At 35.3% G+C, this 20173-nt stretch overlaps 1 pseudogene; it reads left to right on the top strand.

The window, feature by feature from the left end:
* Positions 1-234: 234 nt before the first annotated feature.
* Positions 235-11883, top strand: LOC102876501 (annotated as a pseudogene).
* The last annotated feature ends 8290 nt before the right edge of the window (positions 11884-20173 follow it).

Here is a 20173-nt window from a genome sequence, read left to right as displayed (position 1 = left end):
TTCCAGCATTTGTTGCTTGCTGTTTTGTAAAATTTTGCTATTCTGACTGGGGTAAAATGATATCTCATAGTTGTTTGGATTTGCATCTCTCTTAAAGCTAGGAATTCTAAACATTTCTTCATGTGCTTGTTGACCATCTGAATGTCTTCTTTGGTGAAGTGTCTGTTCATATCCTGTGCCCATTTTTTCTATTGGATTATTTACCTTTATCTTGCTGTGGTACGCAAGTACGTAATGTCGCTGTAAGTCAGTGTTGACTTGATGACATCTAACAACTACAAAGCAAACTCAGGGCCAATTAACTGGATATGTGATCTCTATATTTATTTTTGTATAAGCCAGACAATATGATTAAAGCAGAGAAATATAATAAAATTAAGGATTTGATTGATATTCTGTAAATGTAGCCTTTTATTATGGCTCAGTTTCTACATGTTATCACCCAATTTTTTTTTTTCAAAATAGATTGATAAGTTTTCCCACCACATATGAGCTACATATAAAGGGATGCTTTCGACCAGTCTAACCAGCATTGATTTTACTGCTGTGGGTATCTGAATACTGACTGAGGTGGCATGAATTTTAAAGTAACTGAATTCACTGTAACCTCTGCTCGTTGAATTTCAAATCCCATTCCTTTAAAGGGTGGATAAATGTCTTACTTAGCAGGTGTCAATTGAAACACAGAATTTTTTTTAATAGCTTAAAGCAAATCACTCAAATTTTCCTTTATCAGTAATGAAACTCAAAGGAAATGGATCTTTATGAACTATGATAGTTTGCCTTTTTATTGGGAACATGTGTAGACTCAAATATATTTTAGTTTGCAATACTCTGGAAAAGATGAAAATATTTTAAACAAAATTGAAATCTGAGTATAAGCTTTATCTAAAATACATACAGAATATTAACATGTTATTGAATCCATTACACAATATGTTAAGACCAAGAAGAACTATCCTAAAAGATTTCCAAGACTGTAATCTTTATGGAAAAATTATATATTTCTTCCCATGAATCTGCTGATGAGTGGAAAGCCTCATCCTTTAAGTTATAAGTCAAGCCCATAATTGTAGCTTCACCAGATCCTTATACAGACCATTAAAAAATGTATATTATTTTAGAAATGTTAGTACCAGATTCTAGGAAATTAAAAGATGCATTGCATTGGGAAAGTTTGCTGTCAAAGACCTCTACAAGGCACTGAAGAGCATTGATGTCAGCCTGCAAACTAAGGTGCTCCTGATACAGGCCATGGTCTTTGCAATCACTTACCATGCACCAGAGAGTTGAACAATAACTAGGGATAATAGAAGGAAAATTGATGACTTTGAGCTGTGGTGTTGGAGAAAAGTATTGAGTATACTGTGGACTGCTAAGAGAATGAACAGGTTTGTCCTAGAGAGGGATAAACAAGGCTGTACCTTAGAGGCAAAGATTCTGAAGCTTTGTCTGACATACTGGAGAGAGACGTGATGCTTGGGAGAGTGGAGGGACGCACAAGAGAGGAAGACCCTTGATGAGACAGATTGATTCAGTGACTGGGGTAATGGGGCTAGGTGTATCAGAGACAATAAAATTGGCACAGGATAGAGCAGAATTTAGGAATGTTGTCCATAGGGTCACTATGAGTCACAGGCAACTTGATGACACATAACAACAACAACAACAACATGTAGAACACCAAGATAGGAGATTTCTAATATAGAGTTAATTTTCCCAAACTTGTTGTAAAAACATTTCTTTAACCTTATCATTTAACTTTTAACTAGGAAGTGTACATTTTTTACAGAAGAAAAAAGGGGAAGATGTCTTTAAAAACTTTCAGTGTATGCAGTAACTGCATCTTTTGATGTAATCACTTCACAGAATATCTCTTTTGACCAGTTTTGTTAATAAATCTGCATGTTGTGCTCTTTTAAAAGTGTGCTCAGTTGGATAGAACTTTGGGTTAGAATGTTGAAGAAGGTAAAAAAAGAACTCTGTTCAGCAAATCCTTTTCCATAAACAACTTTTATAAATCCAGTACAGGATGTTAGATTATCAGACTTTATGGGCTTTTCTCTTGAGAAATTTTAAGCATGTATTTAACACTCTTCAGGAACTGTTAAAAAGTTTAAAGTTATGAAATAGTTTCCTTCTTTCCTCCTTTGGAACTCTAGTTAATTTTATGATTGAGTTAGTGTTGATACTTTCCTATAATTCACTGTCATAATTCTAGGTGATTTTAGAAGCCAAGTGATGAAAATGTAAGGGAGCATAAGATTTGCATTTATTTTTGTGATATTATATGCTGTCTCTCATTGAATCAATTGACCTCTAACTCAAAAGAACTTCTCCACAGTATTCTCTTGCATGTAATTTTTAGGAGAGATCACCAGACATTTCTTTTGTAGTGTCTCTGTTTAAGATTTGTATATAGCTATAAGACTGTCAACAAATTCATCTTACTTGAATCCACAATCAATACCCTTGGTACCAGCAGTCAGAAAGTCACAAGATATATTGCATTGCAACAGTCTGCAGACAGGACCTCTCCAAATTACTGAGGAGCAATGATGTCAGTTTAAGGATTAAGATGTTCCTGATTAAGTCCACAATCAATTAATCACTTGCTATGCATCTGAGAGTTTGAGAAGGAATAAAATTGGCAGAAGAATTGATACCTCTGAATTGTGGTGTAGGAGAATAGTGCTGAACATCCCATGACCTGCCAAAAGAATAAAAAATAAATCTTGGACAATGTGCAGACACTTTGTCTCATGTCAGGCATGTTGCTATGAGAGGCTTTTCCTTGGAGAGGGACATCATATTTTGAAAGATGAAGGGTGAGCAAAAGAGAGGAGGACCCTCAAGCAGATGGATTGACATAGTGATTGCTACAATAGGCTCAAGTGTGGAAAGAAGTGTAAGGAGAACACAGGATAGGACAGAATTCAGATCTGTAGTTGATAGGGGTCACTATTGCTCATATTTGACTTGATGACATCTAACAACAACAATAAGAACAATGGTAAAAATGCGTATTAATTGACAAATATTTATTAATGCTTAAAACATAGAATTTTAAAAATAAATACAAAAACTTTATCAATATAAAAATAATACTCCTTGTAAGAATTAAAATTCTAAATTCTATTCCTATAAATTTCAACTGTACTGTAGTCTTAAACTCAAAATGGCAGAGTAATTTCAACTGTAATTTAGTGGTGAATTTAATAGAACATCTACCTTCTTTGGTAAATTTACAGAATGGGATTTTAAGTTGACCTAATATGGCATTAAATATGTCATACTACCACAAATTACAGCAGAAAATTGCTCTCAGAACAGCTCTCAAATTGTTCTTATATAAAGCACATGAGGATAGCCTTATGAGACAGGAAAAGAATTCTGGATCTGAAACAAGTATCCTTGAGTCCATTTCCTGCTTTTTAAAAGATATTTATTTACTTGGACAAGTAATTTACACATTTTCTTCTTTACAAAATGGTATAAAAATAATTGTTCTAACTTGTTATTGGAATTTATGAAATCAAATAATCACATGAATAAAAGCAAAATAAATCTTTATACTTTATTGTTGTTTTGTGCCATTGAGTTGCCTACAACTCATAGTGGCTCTATGTACAAGAGCCCTAAACCCTACGCTATCCTGTGCCAACCATATTGTCTCTGACACACCTACCCTCCATTACCTAGTCACTGAATCAATCCATCTCATCCAAGGTATTCATTTTTTTACACTGATTAATATGATTATTATTGGTAATATGGAAGGTCATATTTATAGATAACAAATATAAGGTAGTCTTATAGTCTTTAAATACACCCCACTTTTTCATAGTATTTATATCCCATTTCTATATATTTATAAATTGTATTTGTTAATGTTTGTACAAAGACTTGTGTTTCTGTAATAATGAGAAGTATTATTTCTTAATTCTCATTTTTGCATTGCTTCATCTGATTTTAGAGCCAGAGGACTAAAAGATTCAAGAAATGAATTAGAGACTAATAGAGTAGAGTTTAAAGGGAAAATAGGGAGGTGAAGGAATAAAAAAAAGATCCAATGGAGACTTGAAAAGATGAGGTAATAGTTGGCATAGATCAATGGTGATCAATTTTATAGAATACAATGAATATGAATGATTGTATGGAACAAAATGTGAATAAAGGATTTTGTAAAACACAATGTACATGAATGAAATACAAGGTATACAAATTTTGTATGCAAACAAATATAAAATACAGTTTTAAAAGAGACAAGGAATATAGAAGCTCGATGGAAAAAAATGACAAAAATTTTAAGTTTTAGTTAACAATTCATAATTCAAGTAAATAATATCTTTTGGAATTTTATTATCTCATAAATATCAATCCAAATTGTAACACCAATTTGGCACTCTAAAATTCCCAAAGAAGAAAATAAAAATAGCATATTGAACAACATCTAAAGTGCAGACTAGATAGAGCATGAAGAGATTTTCAGGAAAAATAATCAGGAAATCAAAATATTTCTTGCTCTTTCTCAGATATTGGTAGAAATTGGCATTACAATAGCTCAGAAAGCAGCGTAGCAGGTGACAGAGCTAGACATTATTATTATTATTATTACTGTACTATTATGGTTCAAAACTTTCAATACCTGACTTCTAATGTTTTCATGATTAAATTGTAGAAATGATTAAATTTATGAAATAAAAATGAATTTGGAAGAATTTTCTCACTTTTTCAAAGAACTTGTGTAGAACCGATAATTTTTCAAATGTTTTGTAGAATACTCCAGTGAAAACATTTGTTTCTGTGATATGTTTGTTTGCTCTTTTTATTGGTTTTTTTGAGGGTGTTGGGTGGGTGGTTTAAAAAGAAATGTAGTTTCCTTGGTATTATACTAGACATTATCTAGTTTTTAAAGACATCTTTAGTTTCTGGAAAAACGTTTTTCCCCAGGAGCATGTAAAAATCATGTAAACTTGTACATCATTGTGGTTTTCTTCTACAGCAGGAGGGTGGAGGGACAGTACAAGAAAAGAAGACCCTCAATGAGATAGATTGACTCAGTGACTAGGGTAATGGGAGTAGATGTGTCAGACACAATAAGGTTGGCTCAGGATGGAGCTGCGTTCAGAGCTGTTGTACAGAGGATAGCTATGAGTCATAAGCAACTCAACAGCACATAACAGCAACAACATGGAAGCTGAGAAGTTCAATGTATAAAGCATATAAAAGATTTAGTGAAGGCTGGGAAACTTTGCCTTGTATTGGCTTCTGTTGTGTGTTTGGAGAAAAGACAGGGATTTTCCTTGTTGCTGTTGTTATTTGATACCATTGAATTCATTCTAACTCATAGATGCCTCATCTGAGAACTGTCTCATAGAGCTTACTTGTTATTTTTATGGAAACTCATTATGGGTCTTGCTTCTATAGAGCTACTGGAAAACTTTTAAAAGTTAATTTTTCCATTATTGCTGCTGGTGTTTTTAAGGTGCCATCTAGTCAACTATACTTGTAGAAACTCTCTGAGCAACAGACATAAATCTTGACATATTCACCACTATCCTCAAAATCAGCAACATATCTATTGTTAGACTTACTGTGTCAATCCATCTCTTTGAAGGTCTTCCTCTCTTTTCTGTGATATTCTATCTTTCGCAGCATGATGTCTCTTACTAAGAATCAATTGTTCCTAACATTTGTAGTTTGTGAGTCTAAATTTCACCGTCTTTGTATCTAAGGAGCACTCTGGTTGCACATCTTCCAAGATATATAGATTTGTTCTTTATCAATCAATGGATGTTAAATACTCTTTACCACAATTCAAAGGCATCAAATCTTCTTTGGCCTTCCTCATTCGTTGCCCAACTTTAAGATACATAGGAAGCAAATGAAAATGTCATGGCTTGGATTAGACTTTAAACTGATATGCTTGTTTTTTAGCACTTTAAAGAGATATTTTGGCAGCAGATTTTTCCAATGCACTGCATCCTTTGATTTCTTAAGTGTTACCCTTAGAAACACTATTATTTTAGGTATAGAAAGCACTGAAGTGTTAGTCAGATACATTTTAGAATCATTCGTGACATAAATTTTCTGTGTAGTTTCAGTTAATTTTCACCACTACTCAAGACTTCATTACTATTCTATGGAATACAACACTGAAATAATCAGAAACTACAATTCATGCTATATGAAGAACATAGAATTACACAGTACTACAATTGCATGTGGATGTGTATATTTTTTCTTGGAGAATATCAAGAATTGTTAGCAAATTCACAGTAAGGTCTATGACCTAAAAATTTCTAAGAAACATGATCCTAGAAAAAGTTCTTTGTTCCATCTAGTTCTAAAATCTTGAATTTTAAATTATTGCATAAATATGATAAAGCCAAGAAATTTAATATTTTGCATCTGTATGAGGAGTAATGTGGCATCAAGATTGAAGGAAGATCCATCAATAACCTTTGTTATGTAGATGACAGAACTCTGCTTGCTGAAACTATCATCTTACATATATATTCTATATTCTATATTCTATATTCTATATTCTATATTCTATATTCTATATTCTATATTCTATATTCTCATTTTTATAGTGTAAAAGCTTCAACTTCCTCATTGCAAAACTATGCATCTAACATCATACATAACAAATGTGTGACGTAGAAAGTGTAGTCAGAGTGCCCCCTTTGGAGGCAAAGATGATAAAATTCACCTCACATATTTCAGGCAAGTTGCTAGGAAGGGCTTTTCCTTGAAGAGGGACATGGTGCCTCAGAAAGTCAGAGCATCAGGAAGGAAGATGAAATCATGCAAGAAAGAAGACAATGGAATTTTATATACAGAAGGCTGAAAGAAAACAATTATCAGCCAAAGATCCTATACCAGCAAAACTGCCCATGAAATGTTATCATGGTTATTGTGCCATTGAGTTGATTGTGACTTATAGTGACCCTATGTACAATAACCCTGAAACCTGCTCTATCCTGTGCCCAATTTACTGTCTCTGACACACTTACCCTCATTACCCCAGTCAGAGAATCAATCCATCTTATCCAGGGACTTCCTCTCTTTCTCTGTCCTTTCACCCTCCCAAGCACAATGTCCCTTTCTAAGGACTGGTCCCTCCTTGAAACATGCCCAAAGAATTTCAGATGAAGCCTCAGAATCCTTGCCTCCAAGCAGCAGCCTGATTTCACCTTCTCCAGGATGAACCTCTTTGTTCTTCTGGCAGATCATGATATATTCAACACTCTTCTCCAGCACCACATCTCAAAGGCTTAAATTTTCTTTCTAACATCCTTAGTCATTGTTCAGTTCTCTGATGCATAATAAGCAATTGCAAAGACTATGACCTGGATCAGATACACCTTAATCTCCAGACTGATGTTTTTCCTCTTCAGTATTCTGGAGAGCTCCCTGACAGTAGACTTTCCCAATGCAATTTGTCACTTGATTTCCTGGATCCTGGTATCAAAAGTTTTGATTGTGGAGTCAAGCAAACTAAAGCTGTTCTCTTCACCATCTATTATAATGCTGCCAATCAGCCCAGTGGTGAGAATCCTTGTTTTCTTAATGTTGAGCTTCGATTCATAGTGAATGCTGCAGTCCTTAACCTTCTGCAACAAGAGCTTCAGGTCCTCCTCAGTTTAGCAAGCAGAGTTGTGTCATCTGCATAATGCAGGTTTCAATTAAATATGAAGGGAAAATTATGTCATTTGAAGACAACTAGAAACAAAACAAATTCATGAAAGCCAGACCAACTCTATAAGAAATACTACGGCTAGTCTGTCACAAAGAGGAGAGGAAATAGATAGACCAAAGTAACAAGTAACAACAGAAAAAGGAATGAAGCAAAATGGCAATTATAAATACTAGCCTATCAATAATCACAGTCAATGTGAATGATTAAATGCACTGATTAAAAGGGGAAAAGTATAAGAATGGATAAAAACAAAGTCTATCAATATATTGCCTACAAGAAACATATCTACTAGACAAAGAGAAAGAAAAACTAAAAAAAAAGGTTGGAAAAAATATACCAATCAAATGACACCCATAAAAAAATTGGAATAGCAATACTGATAAAATAGACTTCAGAATAAAAAGCTCCATAAGAGATAAGGGTGAACACTATGTAATAATTAAAGACTCAATAGATCATGAGGCCATATCATTAGTTAACGATTTCCTGTAAAATACATTAAACAATGTTTAAAAGATTTTTAAAAAATTCTGTAATTCCATAATGGTAATGACTTCAACACACTACTTTCTTTTTTTTTCTCTATAATTATATTTTATTAATTTTCATAAACATTTACAGAGATTTTGGGCTTCCACTCATTCATTGTTGCACTATTTTCTCTACCCTCCTCCCAGTTTGTTCTTGTCCAAATGCCACAGTGCTTGTCAAAGCCAGTTCTGATTAATCTTCTTTGTCAGTGTGTCCTTTGCCATTCCCTATCACTCCTCCCTGAGAGAGACTTCACCCTGAGTCATAAGGAAAAGGGGATGGCGTATTCTCTTAGCTACTTCCTGCTGAAAAGGGACGCTGTGGGTTTCAGGGTGAAGATCTTCTCTCACTACTCTAAAGGGCCCCTTTGGCAGTAGGAAACACATAAACTATTATGGAGATTGATTTTGGAATTTAGATGCACTCTTATTGATTGTGCTTGGCCGTACATGTTCATATCCTTGAAGATGTATCATGGGGGTGTTGCAACCTAGAAGACACAATTTTGACTAACAAGTTATAAGTACATGAGTCCAAAAATTATGGAAAAGTAAAAGAAAAGATTCTTTCATTGTTTTACAAACCCTCCCCCAGGTCCCCTCCACCATGTAGCCCTCGCTCTAGTCTCCTGTGATGACAGAAATACCCAGTTATATCTCTCCTTTAAACGGTTCTCTCCCTCCTCTGTTTCAGTGCAGTATACATTATTGAACCCATCTTACTCAGTCTCTCCCCAACCCTGAGGTTAGTCCCATTCTACAACAGTGGCATCATGTAATATTTGTCCTTTTGTGACTGGGATATTTCACTCAGCATAATGTTCTCCAGAGTCAACCATTTTGAATAATATTGCATGAGTTCCTTGTTTTTCAATGCAGCATAGCATTCGTTTGTTGATGGGCACTTTGGTTGTTTCCAACTCCTTGTTGTTGTGAACAAAGCTGCAATAAACATGGATGTGCATATATCTGCTTGGATGTCAGCTATGGTCTCAACACACTGCTTTCATTGAAAGATTGGTCAACTCAAAAGAAACTAAACAAAGATGCAAAAGAACTAAGTTATACAATTATCCAATCTGACCTCATAGATATATTAGAGAACTTCAGCATATTTTCTTCTCAAATACACAAAATACACTCTCCAGAAGTGACCACAAATTAGGACATGAAGCAAGTCTCAACAAATCAAAATGCTGAAATAATATAAATTATCTTATAAGACTACACTGCCATGTTGCTAATTTTGGTAGGTACTGCTGAGTCATATACAACTCAAATCGGCCCTATGAACAACAGATCTGCACCTCTATCGTTTTTGGCATCATCCTCACAATCTCTCACGCCCTCAAATCTATTGCTGCACTCACTATAAATACACATGTCTGAAGGTTTTCGTCTCCTTTGCTGTCCCTCTGCCTTCCCAAGTATGATGTCACCCTCCAAAGAATAGCCTTTTCTAGCAACTTTTCAAAGTATGTGACACAAAACTTCATCAATTTTGCATGCAAGAAACACCTGGACTGTACCTTCTCCAAGACATATTTGTCTGTTTCTTTGGAGGTCCATGGGATATTCAGCACTTTTATTCAATAAGAAAACTCAATGACATCAATTCTTTTTTTTTATCCTTATTCATTGCTTAGTTCTCAGATGCCTAGCGAGTGACTGAAAAGGCCATGGCCTAATTCAGGTACATGTTAGTATCAAGCTAACATCATTGGGAACTGGCCTTGGCAGTGTGGCAGTGCCTGAGACCCCTTCACCTCCTGCCCCTTGGAAGGGGCCACACACACATCCCGTGCCTGTGGCCGGCTCAGGTGGGCCCTGGGAGATGCAGGAGTAGCTGGGCACCGGTGGCTTTGGGAATGTATGCTTGTACCAGCATCCGGAACTTGATCACAAAATAGCAATTAAGTCTTGTCACCTTGACCTAAGTACCCAAACTAGAGCACAGTGGTACCATGAAACCCAAATCATGAAGACGTTGCTAATGCTGTAAAGACCTGTGATGTTCCTGAGGAAGTTAATATTTCGATTGATGATGTGCCTCTTCTAGCAATGGAATATTGTTCTGGAGATCTTAAGAAGCTACTCAATTAACCAGAAAATTGCTGAAAATTTAAAGAAAGCCAGGTGCTTAGTGACATAGGCTCTGGGACTCACTATTTGCATGAAAACAAAATTGACCTAAAACCTGAAAACATAGCTTTTTAGGATGTTGTTGGGAAGATACTGCATAAAATAATTGATCTAAGATATGCCAAAGCAATGTCTTATTGACCAAGGAAGTCTGTGTAAATTGTTTGTGTGAACACTACAGTATTTGACTCCAGAGCTTTTTGAAAATAAACCTTATCCAGCCACTGTGGATTACTAGAGCTTTGGAGCCATGGTGTTTGAATGCATTGCTTTTTTTTTTGTCATCATCTGCAGCCATTTACCTGGCAGGAAAAGATTAAGTAAAAAGACCCCAAGTGTATATTTGCATCTGAAGAGATGAGAGGAGAAGTTTGGTTCAGTAGCCTTTTACCTCAACCAAATAGACTTTGTAGTTTAATAGTAGAACCCATGGAAAACTGGCTGCTGAATTGGGATCCTCAGCACAGGAGGACCTGCTGATCTTGTTTCAAAGCAGCCAAGATGCTCTTTGTAATGGATCACATTCTGAATCTGAGGATAGTACACATCTTAAATATGACTTCTGCAAAGATAATTTCTTTTTTGTTGTCTTCTGATGAAAGCTTTTATTCACTGCAGTCTCGTATTGAGTGTGAAACTGGAATAAATACTGGTTCTCAGAGACAGGAATTTCTCTGGACCCTCGGAAACCAGCCTCTCAATGTGACCTAGATGGAGTTAGAGGCTGTGATAGCTCATATTCTTTATTTGTTGGATGAAAGTAAGACTGTCTATGAAGGACCATTTGTATCCAGAAGTTTATCTGATTGTGTAAAGTATATTGTGCAGAACAGCAAAATACAGATATCAACTGTGTAAACTGTGGGCTGAAGTGGTACACTATGTTTCTAGGTTAAAAGATTAAAGAAGGCTTTTTCAGGGACAAAGAGCAGCAACGTTAAGTCTTCTTAGATATGCTAACTTGAGGGAGAAGAATGCCTTTGATTTATATAAGCAGTTAAAGCACAGACCTTCAGATCACTCCTCCAGCGACAGCACAGAGATGGTTAAGTTCATTGTACACGCTGTGCAGTCAGGACCATGTTCATAAGGAGCTCTTCGGTCATCTGAGCAATTGGGTTGCAGGTAGAAGATTATTGATCTACTCCCTAAAGTGGAAGTTGCCCGCAGTAACATCAATGGAGCTGACAACACTGTCATGTTTATTCAGGGGAAGAGGCAGAAAGAAATATGACATCTCCTTAAAATTGTCTGTACACAGAGTTCTGCCTGGTCCCTTGTAGGATACAGTCTAGAAAGTTCTATCGCCCATCAGGCATCAACATGGCTTCCACTGACTTCCACAGAGTATGCACTTCCTCTGTCATGTGTGGTAACTCAAGATTGTTTAAGATGTTGTATCAGAGCCAGTGGCTCTTTGCTACTTGTGTATTGTTCCTTTTCTCACATCTCACGGACACCTCTACAGCATCAGCATTTCCTGGAAGCTCTGTCTGTAATTAGCTCTGCAGAAGTGAAGCTATGTTACATCACTGCTCAGGAGCTCATGCAGTTGAATATGCCACACTACTTTTATGAGAGAAAAGCACATGGTAGGAAGGCAAGCTCATTTCAGGGAGAATTTTGCACAAATGATAGAAGAAAATTTGAACTATTTTGGCCATTTAAGAACTATTACTAGTGAAGCAACGGAGGAAGGTATGAGCTTGGCCTGGAGTTGGTTAAAAGAATGACTTGACGCTTGTTCACTGCCCTGAACCTATGGAAGTTGTTGCTACACGTGTTGGATGTTGTTTTTACCCCATGAAACTGACACCAGTCAATGGAAGAAGCAGCCGTTATCAGAAACTACTTGTGATTTTACAAGCATAATGTTTTGATTTTGCGTAATTTTAACCTCTGAATATACATGGTTTCATTAAAAAAAAAACACAACGACAACAATGGACTTGTTTAAATAACTATAACTACTTAGAAGAAACATTGTGATCTAGTATAAATGTGGTATAAATATTATTCATTTTAAAATGACTTCTAAAGTTTAACTTTTGGGGTGTCTAAAACCTAAAGTGGCTGTTTATACAGAAAAGAGAACCTCAACATGTATTTTCAATTAAAAGTTGTTTGCCTATACTTTTGAGCAAGAGATTGCTCACAAGTAAACCCACACTTATTGGAGAATAAACTCTACCTCCTTGTGTTGCACTCAATGAGCGTTCTTGCTGGTCTCATAAGGAGTTGGATCAATCTCATGTTCAAATTTACTGCACATTTCGCTGTATCCCTTTCCTGCAGGAGGGATTGTACCTCTATGCCTTTGATACAATTTGGTTTCTAATTCTTGTCAAAGAGTGTGCTGTGTTGTATATGTATTTAAAATGTACATTTAATATCAGAGAAGACACTTGTTAATTTATAATGTATTTGAAAACATCTCTTTTCATTTGTAAAAATGGGTCATTTGTCTAAGAATCTTCATGGCTTGTCATACAAATTTATTAAGGCCCACACTTCTTTATCTGAATTGCAAAATACAAAAAGCCTTGAAAGTAAAGATTCTTAAGCTTGTGACAACTCATTTGCTTATAAACCTGAATTGACATTGGATCTATGTATCTTATTTATTGTGAATATTCATTTATTTTGCTGAATAAATATTGTTTTTTATTATAAGGAGTGATGTCTCAGACCTTGTTAGGGTTATATAGTGAATGTTATGGCATACCATGATACATAAAGTGAATTGTTGTTGTTGTTTGGTGCCATCGAGTCGTAGACGACTCATAGCGACCCTATGAACGAATGGCCTGAACACTGTTCGTACATAGAGTTTCCGGAGGCAAGCCATTTCGGAAGTGGATACCACTCCTGCTTCCAGTAAAATTATTTACATTTCTAAAATCCAAAATTTTCAGAATTCTGAAATACCTGGATTGATGTGTTTCATATAAAGGATTGTGGATCTCTGCATCTGCTAATTTCGAAGGTATTCTTTGTTTAAAAAAAGAAAAGAAAAAGAAATGTGAAATGCTTTTGTATTCTAGACAGTTTTTCACTTTGTGTATTAAATAATTTTTAGATTACTTTTTTGAGTCTCCATTCATTAAAATCAAGTTATAATGTTAAAAAAAATATAACCTGACATCATTGCACCTCAATAATTTGTAAAGGCCCCTGACTGTAGATTTTCCTATTGCAATATGTCTCATAATCTCCTGACTACTAGTAACCAGTGATTTGATTATTAATACCAAAAGAATAAAGGAAAAAGAACACCCAAGTGGAAGCTAAATAATACCTTGCTTGAGCATGACTGGGTTATAAAATAAAGAAAAACTGAAATAAAGACTTCTGTAAAATTAATGAAAATGAAATTACATTATATCAAAACTTCTGGGGCACAGATAAGGTAGGCCTTAGGGGTCAGTTCATAGCAGTAAGAAAAGACATGTAAAAAGAAAAAAAGAGCAAAATAAACTACTTAACATCTTCAGCAAATAAAAAAAGAACAAGAGAGATTAATTGCACAGCCCCTAGAACAAAGTAAAATGTAGAAATAAGTGCTGCAATAAATGAGACGGGAAAGCGAAAACATTTTCAAACCATCAACAAAACCAGAACTTTGTTTTTTGAAAGAATTAATAAAACATACAAACTATTTACAATCTTACTAAAAGAAAAGACACAAATAACTCAAATAAGAAATTAAAAAGATGGCGTCAGAAAGAACCATCCAAATTTAATCAATAATATCAGAATATAGTAAAATCTATACTCCAATGAATTTGAAAAAACTTAAAAGAAATTAATAAAATCCTAGAATGCCATACTATACTGAAAGTCACAGATACAAGTGGAACACTTGAACAGAGCCATTCACAAGAGAAAAAGTTGAACAGGGCATAAAAAGAATACCCCCCCCAAAAAAAATTGGTCTAAATGGTTTCTTGAGTTAATTCTGCCAAACATTACAGGAATACCTCCAATTTTACTTAAATTATTTAATGTTCTAACAATGGAATAGTATGTAGCACTGAAAAAACAATGAACTCATGACACATTACAGGGCTTGGTGAACTCTAGTGCACAATATGCTGAGTGAAATATCCAGGTCACAAAAGGGCAAATATTGCATAGCACCACTGTTATAAAACAGGTCTGACATAGAGGGTTGGAAGGAGAATAGGATAAGAATGGATAAATAATAACCACTGCATTGAAACAGATAAAAGAAAGAACTGTCTAAAAGGAATATAAGATTAGGCATTATGTGTATGACAACACCCCAGAATAAGAGACATACATTAGAGGATGGGGTGAGGAGGTAATTGTGAAACAGTGCTTGAATTTTTTAAAATTAATTAGGGGAGGAGGAGGGGAAAAAGAAGGCATAAAATATGCAACAATGAATGAACAAAAATATTTTTTCTGTAAATGTTTGTAAAAATCACAATTAAAATTTTAATTAAAAAAACAAAGAAGGAACACTCTCAAAGTCATTCTATGAAGGATGTAAGTATAACTCTAATACCAAAAGTCAAACAAGACATTACCAAAAAATAAAACTATCCACAAGAACCAAAGTATGACCTTGTGTCTATCTTACCTGAATATTAAAAACACCTCAAGAACAGGTTTGAGGTCTTGAGCACTAATGAATGAAGACCAGATGAGCTATGGGAGGGTATTAAGAATATCATCCATGGAGAATTAAAAAAACAAAAACAAAACCCCCATCATTATTAAAACACAGCAAGAAGAAAAGACCAAGATAGATGTCTAAAGAGACTCTGAATATTTCACTAGAGTGTAAAGATCCAAAGCAAAGGGAAAAAATAAGGAGCTGAACAGAAGATTCCAAAGGGTAGCTTGGGAAGACAGAGAAAAGTATTATAATGAAATTTGCACAAAGCTGGAGTTGGGGAATCAAAAGAGATGAATTTGCTTGTCATTTCTTAAGCTGAAGGCACTGAAGAATGAATTTAAGCTTCGATTTGCAATACTTAAGGTACTATGGGCAGAAATTTTAATGATCCTAGAAGCCTAAAAAAAAATGAAAGTAGTACACACACAGTCACTCTATCAAAAAGAATTGTCTGACAGAGGAATTTTATAAAACATCATATAACCAAGGCAATGGTGATGAAGAAGAAAGTGCAAGCTGCTCTGAAAGAATTGACAACAAAACCAGCCCCCAAGAATTGATAGTATGCAAATTGACATATTTCAAAACATAAATGCAGCCCTCCTGGACATGCTTTCCAGGTCATGCCAGGAAATCTAGAAGACCCGGCCAACTGACTTGAAGAAATCCATATTTATTTCTGTTCCCAAAAAGTGTTATTGGACAGAGAGTAGAAATTATAAAAAAATATTACTAATACGACAGGCAAGCCAGTTCCTCCTGAAGATTATCCAAAAACAACTGGAAGAGTACATCAACAGAGAACTTCCTAATATGCAAGCTGGATTTGGAAGAGGCTGTGGCATACGGGACATTATAAACAATGTTGGGTAGATCTTGGCTGAAAGCAGAGAATACTAGAGGAATGTGTATCTGAGATTCATTGACTATACAAAGGCATCACAAAAATTAGTAGCTGCCCTTGAACATGAGAATCTCAGAACACTTGATTGTGTTCATGTGAAACCTATACTTGGACCAGGAAGCAGTCATCAGAACAGAGCAAGGAAACACTGCACGGTGCAAAATCAGAAAAAAGAAAAAAAAAATGTATGTCAGGGATATATCCTATCTCCATACCTTTTAAACCTATATAAGGAACAAATCATTTGGGAGGCTGGAGTTTATAAATAGGAATGAGGAAGACTTACCTGCTTTATGTAGATGACAAAACTTTGCTGAAACAGAGGAGTACATGAGTACATGAGGCATTTGCTGCAGAATATCAAGGACGGCAGTCTTCAATGTAAACTGAAGCTCAACATCAAGAAGACAAAGATAGTCACCACTAAGCCAATTGGCAGCATGATAATAGATGAAGAGATTAAGATTGGCAACAATTTCAACTTGCTTGTTTCCATACTCAATACTCTTGGCACTAGCAGTCAAGGAATCAAAAGATTAATTCTCCAGGAGTGCTGAAGAGTAAGGATGTCATTCTAGAGACCAAGTTGCACCTGCTCCAGGCCATGGTCTTCACAATTACTTGCTATGCATCAAAGTGCTGGACAATGACCAAAGAAAACACAAGAATTTGAGTTGTGGTGTGGGAGAAGAGTACTGACCATATCATGGACCACTAAGAGAATAAACAAATCTATCTTAGAGAAGGTAAACTGGGCTGTTCCTTGAGGCAAGAATTCTGAAGCATTAGCTCACATACTTTCAGTATGTTACCATGAGGGGCCCGTCCTTGGAGAAGGACATCATGCTTGGAAGGGTAGGGGGATAAGACAGGAGAGGAAGACCTTGGTTAAGATGGACTGACATAATGACTGAGATATGGTGGTAGGTGTGTTGGAGATGATGAGATTGGCTCAGGATAGGACAAATTTCAGAGCTATTTTACTAAGGGTCACTATGAGTCACAGAAACTTGACTGCACACAGAAACAACATAGAGCAGTATCTCTCATGAACATAGATGCAAAAATCCATAAGAAAATCTTGGTCAACATAACTCTTTAGTATCAAAATGATAATTCATCATGACCAAGTGGGATTAATAATAACAATGCAAGAATGCTTCAACATAAGAAAAATATTTAATGGGATTAATCACCTTAACCAAGTAAAGAATAAAACCCATATGATCCTATCTATCAGTTCAGAAAAGACCTTCAACAAAATTTGAAACCCCTTCTTGAGTAAAACACTTATCCAAATAGGAATAGAGTGGAATCTCCTCAAGATTTTGAAAAATATATGACAAAACAAAGAGCCAACATCATTCCCAATGGAGAGAGAATAATGACACCCTCCTATTTAAAACAGAGATGTGCAAAGATGCCCATTATCATTACTCCTTTTAAAAAATATTTTGGAAGTTTCACTTAGGTCATTAAGAAAAAAGAAAGTAAGCATGGGGAAAAGGAATCCAAATTGGCAAAGAGTTGGTAAATTTCCAGTACATGGAAATGGCATATTAGTGTACACAGAAACCTCAAAAAACTGGGTCTACCAGTCTTTTCGTTGAGTATAACATAAAAGCAAAATACCGCTGAAGATCATTAAAATGATATTGTTGGATAGTTTCCACATTCTGTTAGATCACCTTTCTTGGAAATGGTATCAAATATGGACCTCTTCCAATTTGTTGGCCAGAAAGCTGTCTTCCAAATTTTGTGGCATAGACTGGTGAGTGCATCCAAGACTGCATCTGTTAGATGTTGAGACAAGTCAATTCATATCACATTGATTCCTGGAGCCTTATTTTTTACCAATGTCTTCAATGCAGTTTCCACTTCCTCCTTCATTACAAATAGCTCCTGTTGATATGGTACTTCCTGAATATTTTCAATCAGGTTTTTTGTGTGTACATTGATTCAGTCAATTACTTCCATCTTGTTTTGATGCTTTCTGGGTCATTCAACATATTGCCCACAGTATCTTTCAATATTTCAATTCAACATTTAAAGTTGTTTTTCTGTTCTTTCAGCTTGAGAAATACAGAGCAAGTTCTTCCCTTTCCCCCTACTCCAATTCCAGTCCTCTGCATTTTCCATTATAGTAATTTTCATTGTCCTCTTTAACTGCCTTTTGAAATATTCTGTTCAGATCCTTTACTTTGGTATGTGTTCCCTTTGTTTTTGGTTTCTCAATGCTCCAGTGCAATTTTTAGAGTCTCCTCTGACATCCATTTCAGTTTTCTCTTTCTCCTCTGTTTTTGTAATGACCTTTTGCTTTCTTCATTGATGATATCATTGATATCATCCCATAATTTATCCGGTCTTTGATCACTGATGTTTAATGCTGCCAACCTATTTCTAGTATGGTTTGAAAATTCAAATGGAACTTACTCATGATCATATCCTGGTTCCTGTGAACTTATATTCATTCTCTTTGGCTTCAATTTGAACTTGCATATGAGTAATTGATGGTCTAATCCACTGTCCACTCCAGGCTTAGTTTTGGCTGCCTATATTGAGCTCCTCAAATAATTTCTTACAAAAATGTAGTCTATCTGATTTCTATGTAGCCCATCAGGGGAGATTCATGTGTAAAATTGCTGTTAATTTCTTTTTAAAAAGTTATTTGCAATGAATAAATAATTGTAAATACACAATTCAATAATTCTACTTCCAGCCTTATTTCTATTCTTAAGCCCATATTTCCCAACTATTATTTACTGTTTCCAACTTTTGCCTTCCAGTCACCAATTATCTTCCATGCATCTTGATTGCATATTGGAAGCCAGATGAAATAAGGGAAAACAATGCCAAGCATCATTTAATAATCAGAACATTGAATGTGCATAGCTCAAATGTTGGAAAACTGGAAATTTTAAAAATGAAATTGAACACATGAACATCAATATACTGGTCAATATACTACTGAGATGAGATGTACCTTCTTTGGCCACTTTGAATCAGATAATAATATGGTATACTATTCTTGGAATGAAAACCAGAAAAAACAATGTTGTTGCATTCATAAAAGGCAATTTCAAGTTCTATGCTGAAATAAAATATTGTGAGCAAGGGGATAATATCCATATGCATACAAGGTTGACATGTTGTGAAAAACAATGTATATGAACTTTGTATGCAAACCAATATAAAAAAAATTAAGACATAAACAAACAGTAATCCACAAATATGCAGTCCCACATCTAGAGCTAAAGAATAAGAAATTGAGAATTGTTATCAAATCTTGCAGTCTGAAATTGACTGAACATGCAAAAAGGATTCATCCTATCCATAAGCAAGGAATATTTTTTCAGTTTAGTTAGGTCTCTTTTTTCTTCTTGTAATAGTGGGGTTATTTTTAGTTTTCCTTATAAAGGATTTTTATTTATGCTCTCTTTCTTAGTTTTCACTCAATCCCCATGTCAGTCCTGTTTTGTAACAGTGACATTATTAAGTACTTGTCCCTGTGTGAATAAGATATTTCACTCAGCATAATGTCCTCCATGGTCACACATTTTGTATAATATCTTACAAGTTCCTCGTTTTTCAGTGCTGCATAGTATTCCACTGTGTGAATATACCAAAATTTCTCTATCCATTTGTTGATGGGCACTTGGCTTGCTTTTGTCTCTTTTCTATTGTGAACTATGCAGCAATAAACATGGGTGTGCATATATTTTTGTGAGTGGACGTTCTTTTATCTTTAGGGTTGATTCCTAGTAGTGAAATTGCTGGGTCAAATGGTATTTCTATTTACAACTTTGTGAGGATGTGTCATATTGCCTTCCAGAGTGGTGGACCATTTTATACTCCCACCAACATTGAAAAAAGGTTCCAATTTCTCCACAAACTTGCCAGCATTTGTTGTTTGCTGCTCTGTTGAACGTTGTTATTGTTACTGGGGTTAGATAATATCTCATAGTTATTTTTATTTACATTTGCCTTAGAGATAGGGATTGTTCTGTGTCTCACCCTAAGTTTATTATCCCTAAGTGTTTAATTTCATACCACCTAAATTTCAGAATCATCTCAGGAACAGGTTTGAGACCTTGAACACTAATGAGCAAAGACCAGATGAGTTGTAGGAGGATGTCAAAGGTATCATTCAGGAAGAGTGCAAACGGTCATTACAAAGACAGAAGAGGAAGAAAAGACCAAAATGGATGTCAGAAGAAACTCTGAAGATTGCACTGGAGCGTAGA

This window comes from Elephantulus edwardii, unplaced genomic scaffold (genome assembly GCF_000299155.1).
Source record: "Elephantulus edwardii isolate Elephantulus edwardi_28Jun2011 unplaced genomic scaffold, EleEdw1.0 scaffold00002, whole genome shotgun sequence".
Lineage (NCBI taxonomy): Eukaryota > Metazoa > Chordata > Mammalia > Macroscelidea > Macroscelididae > Elephantulus > Elephantulus edwardii.
This window is presented reverse-complemented; position numbering and strand designations above follow the sequence as displayed.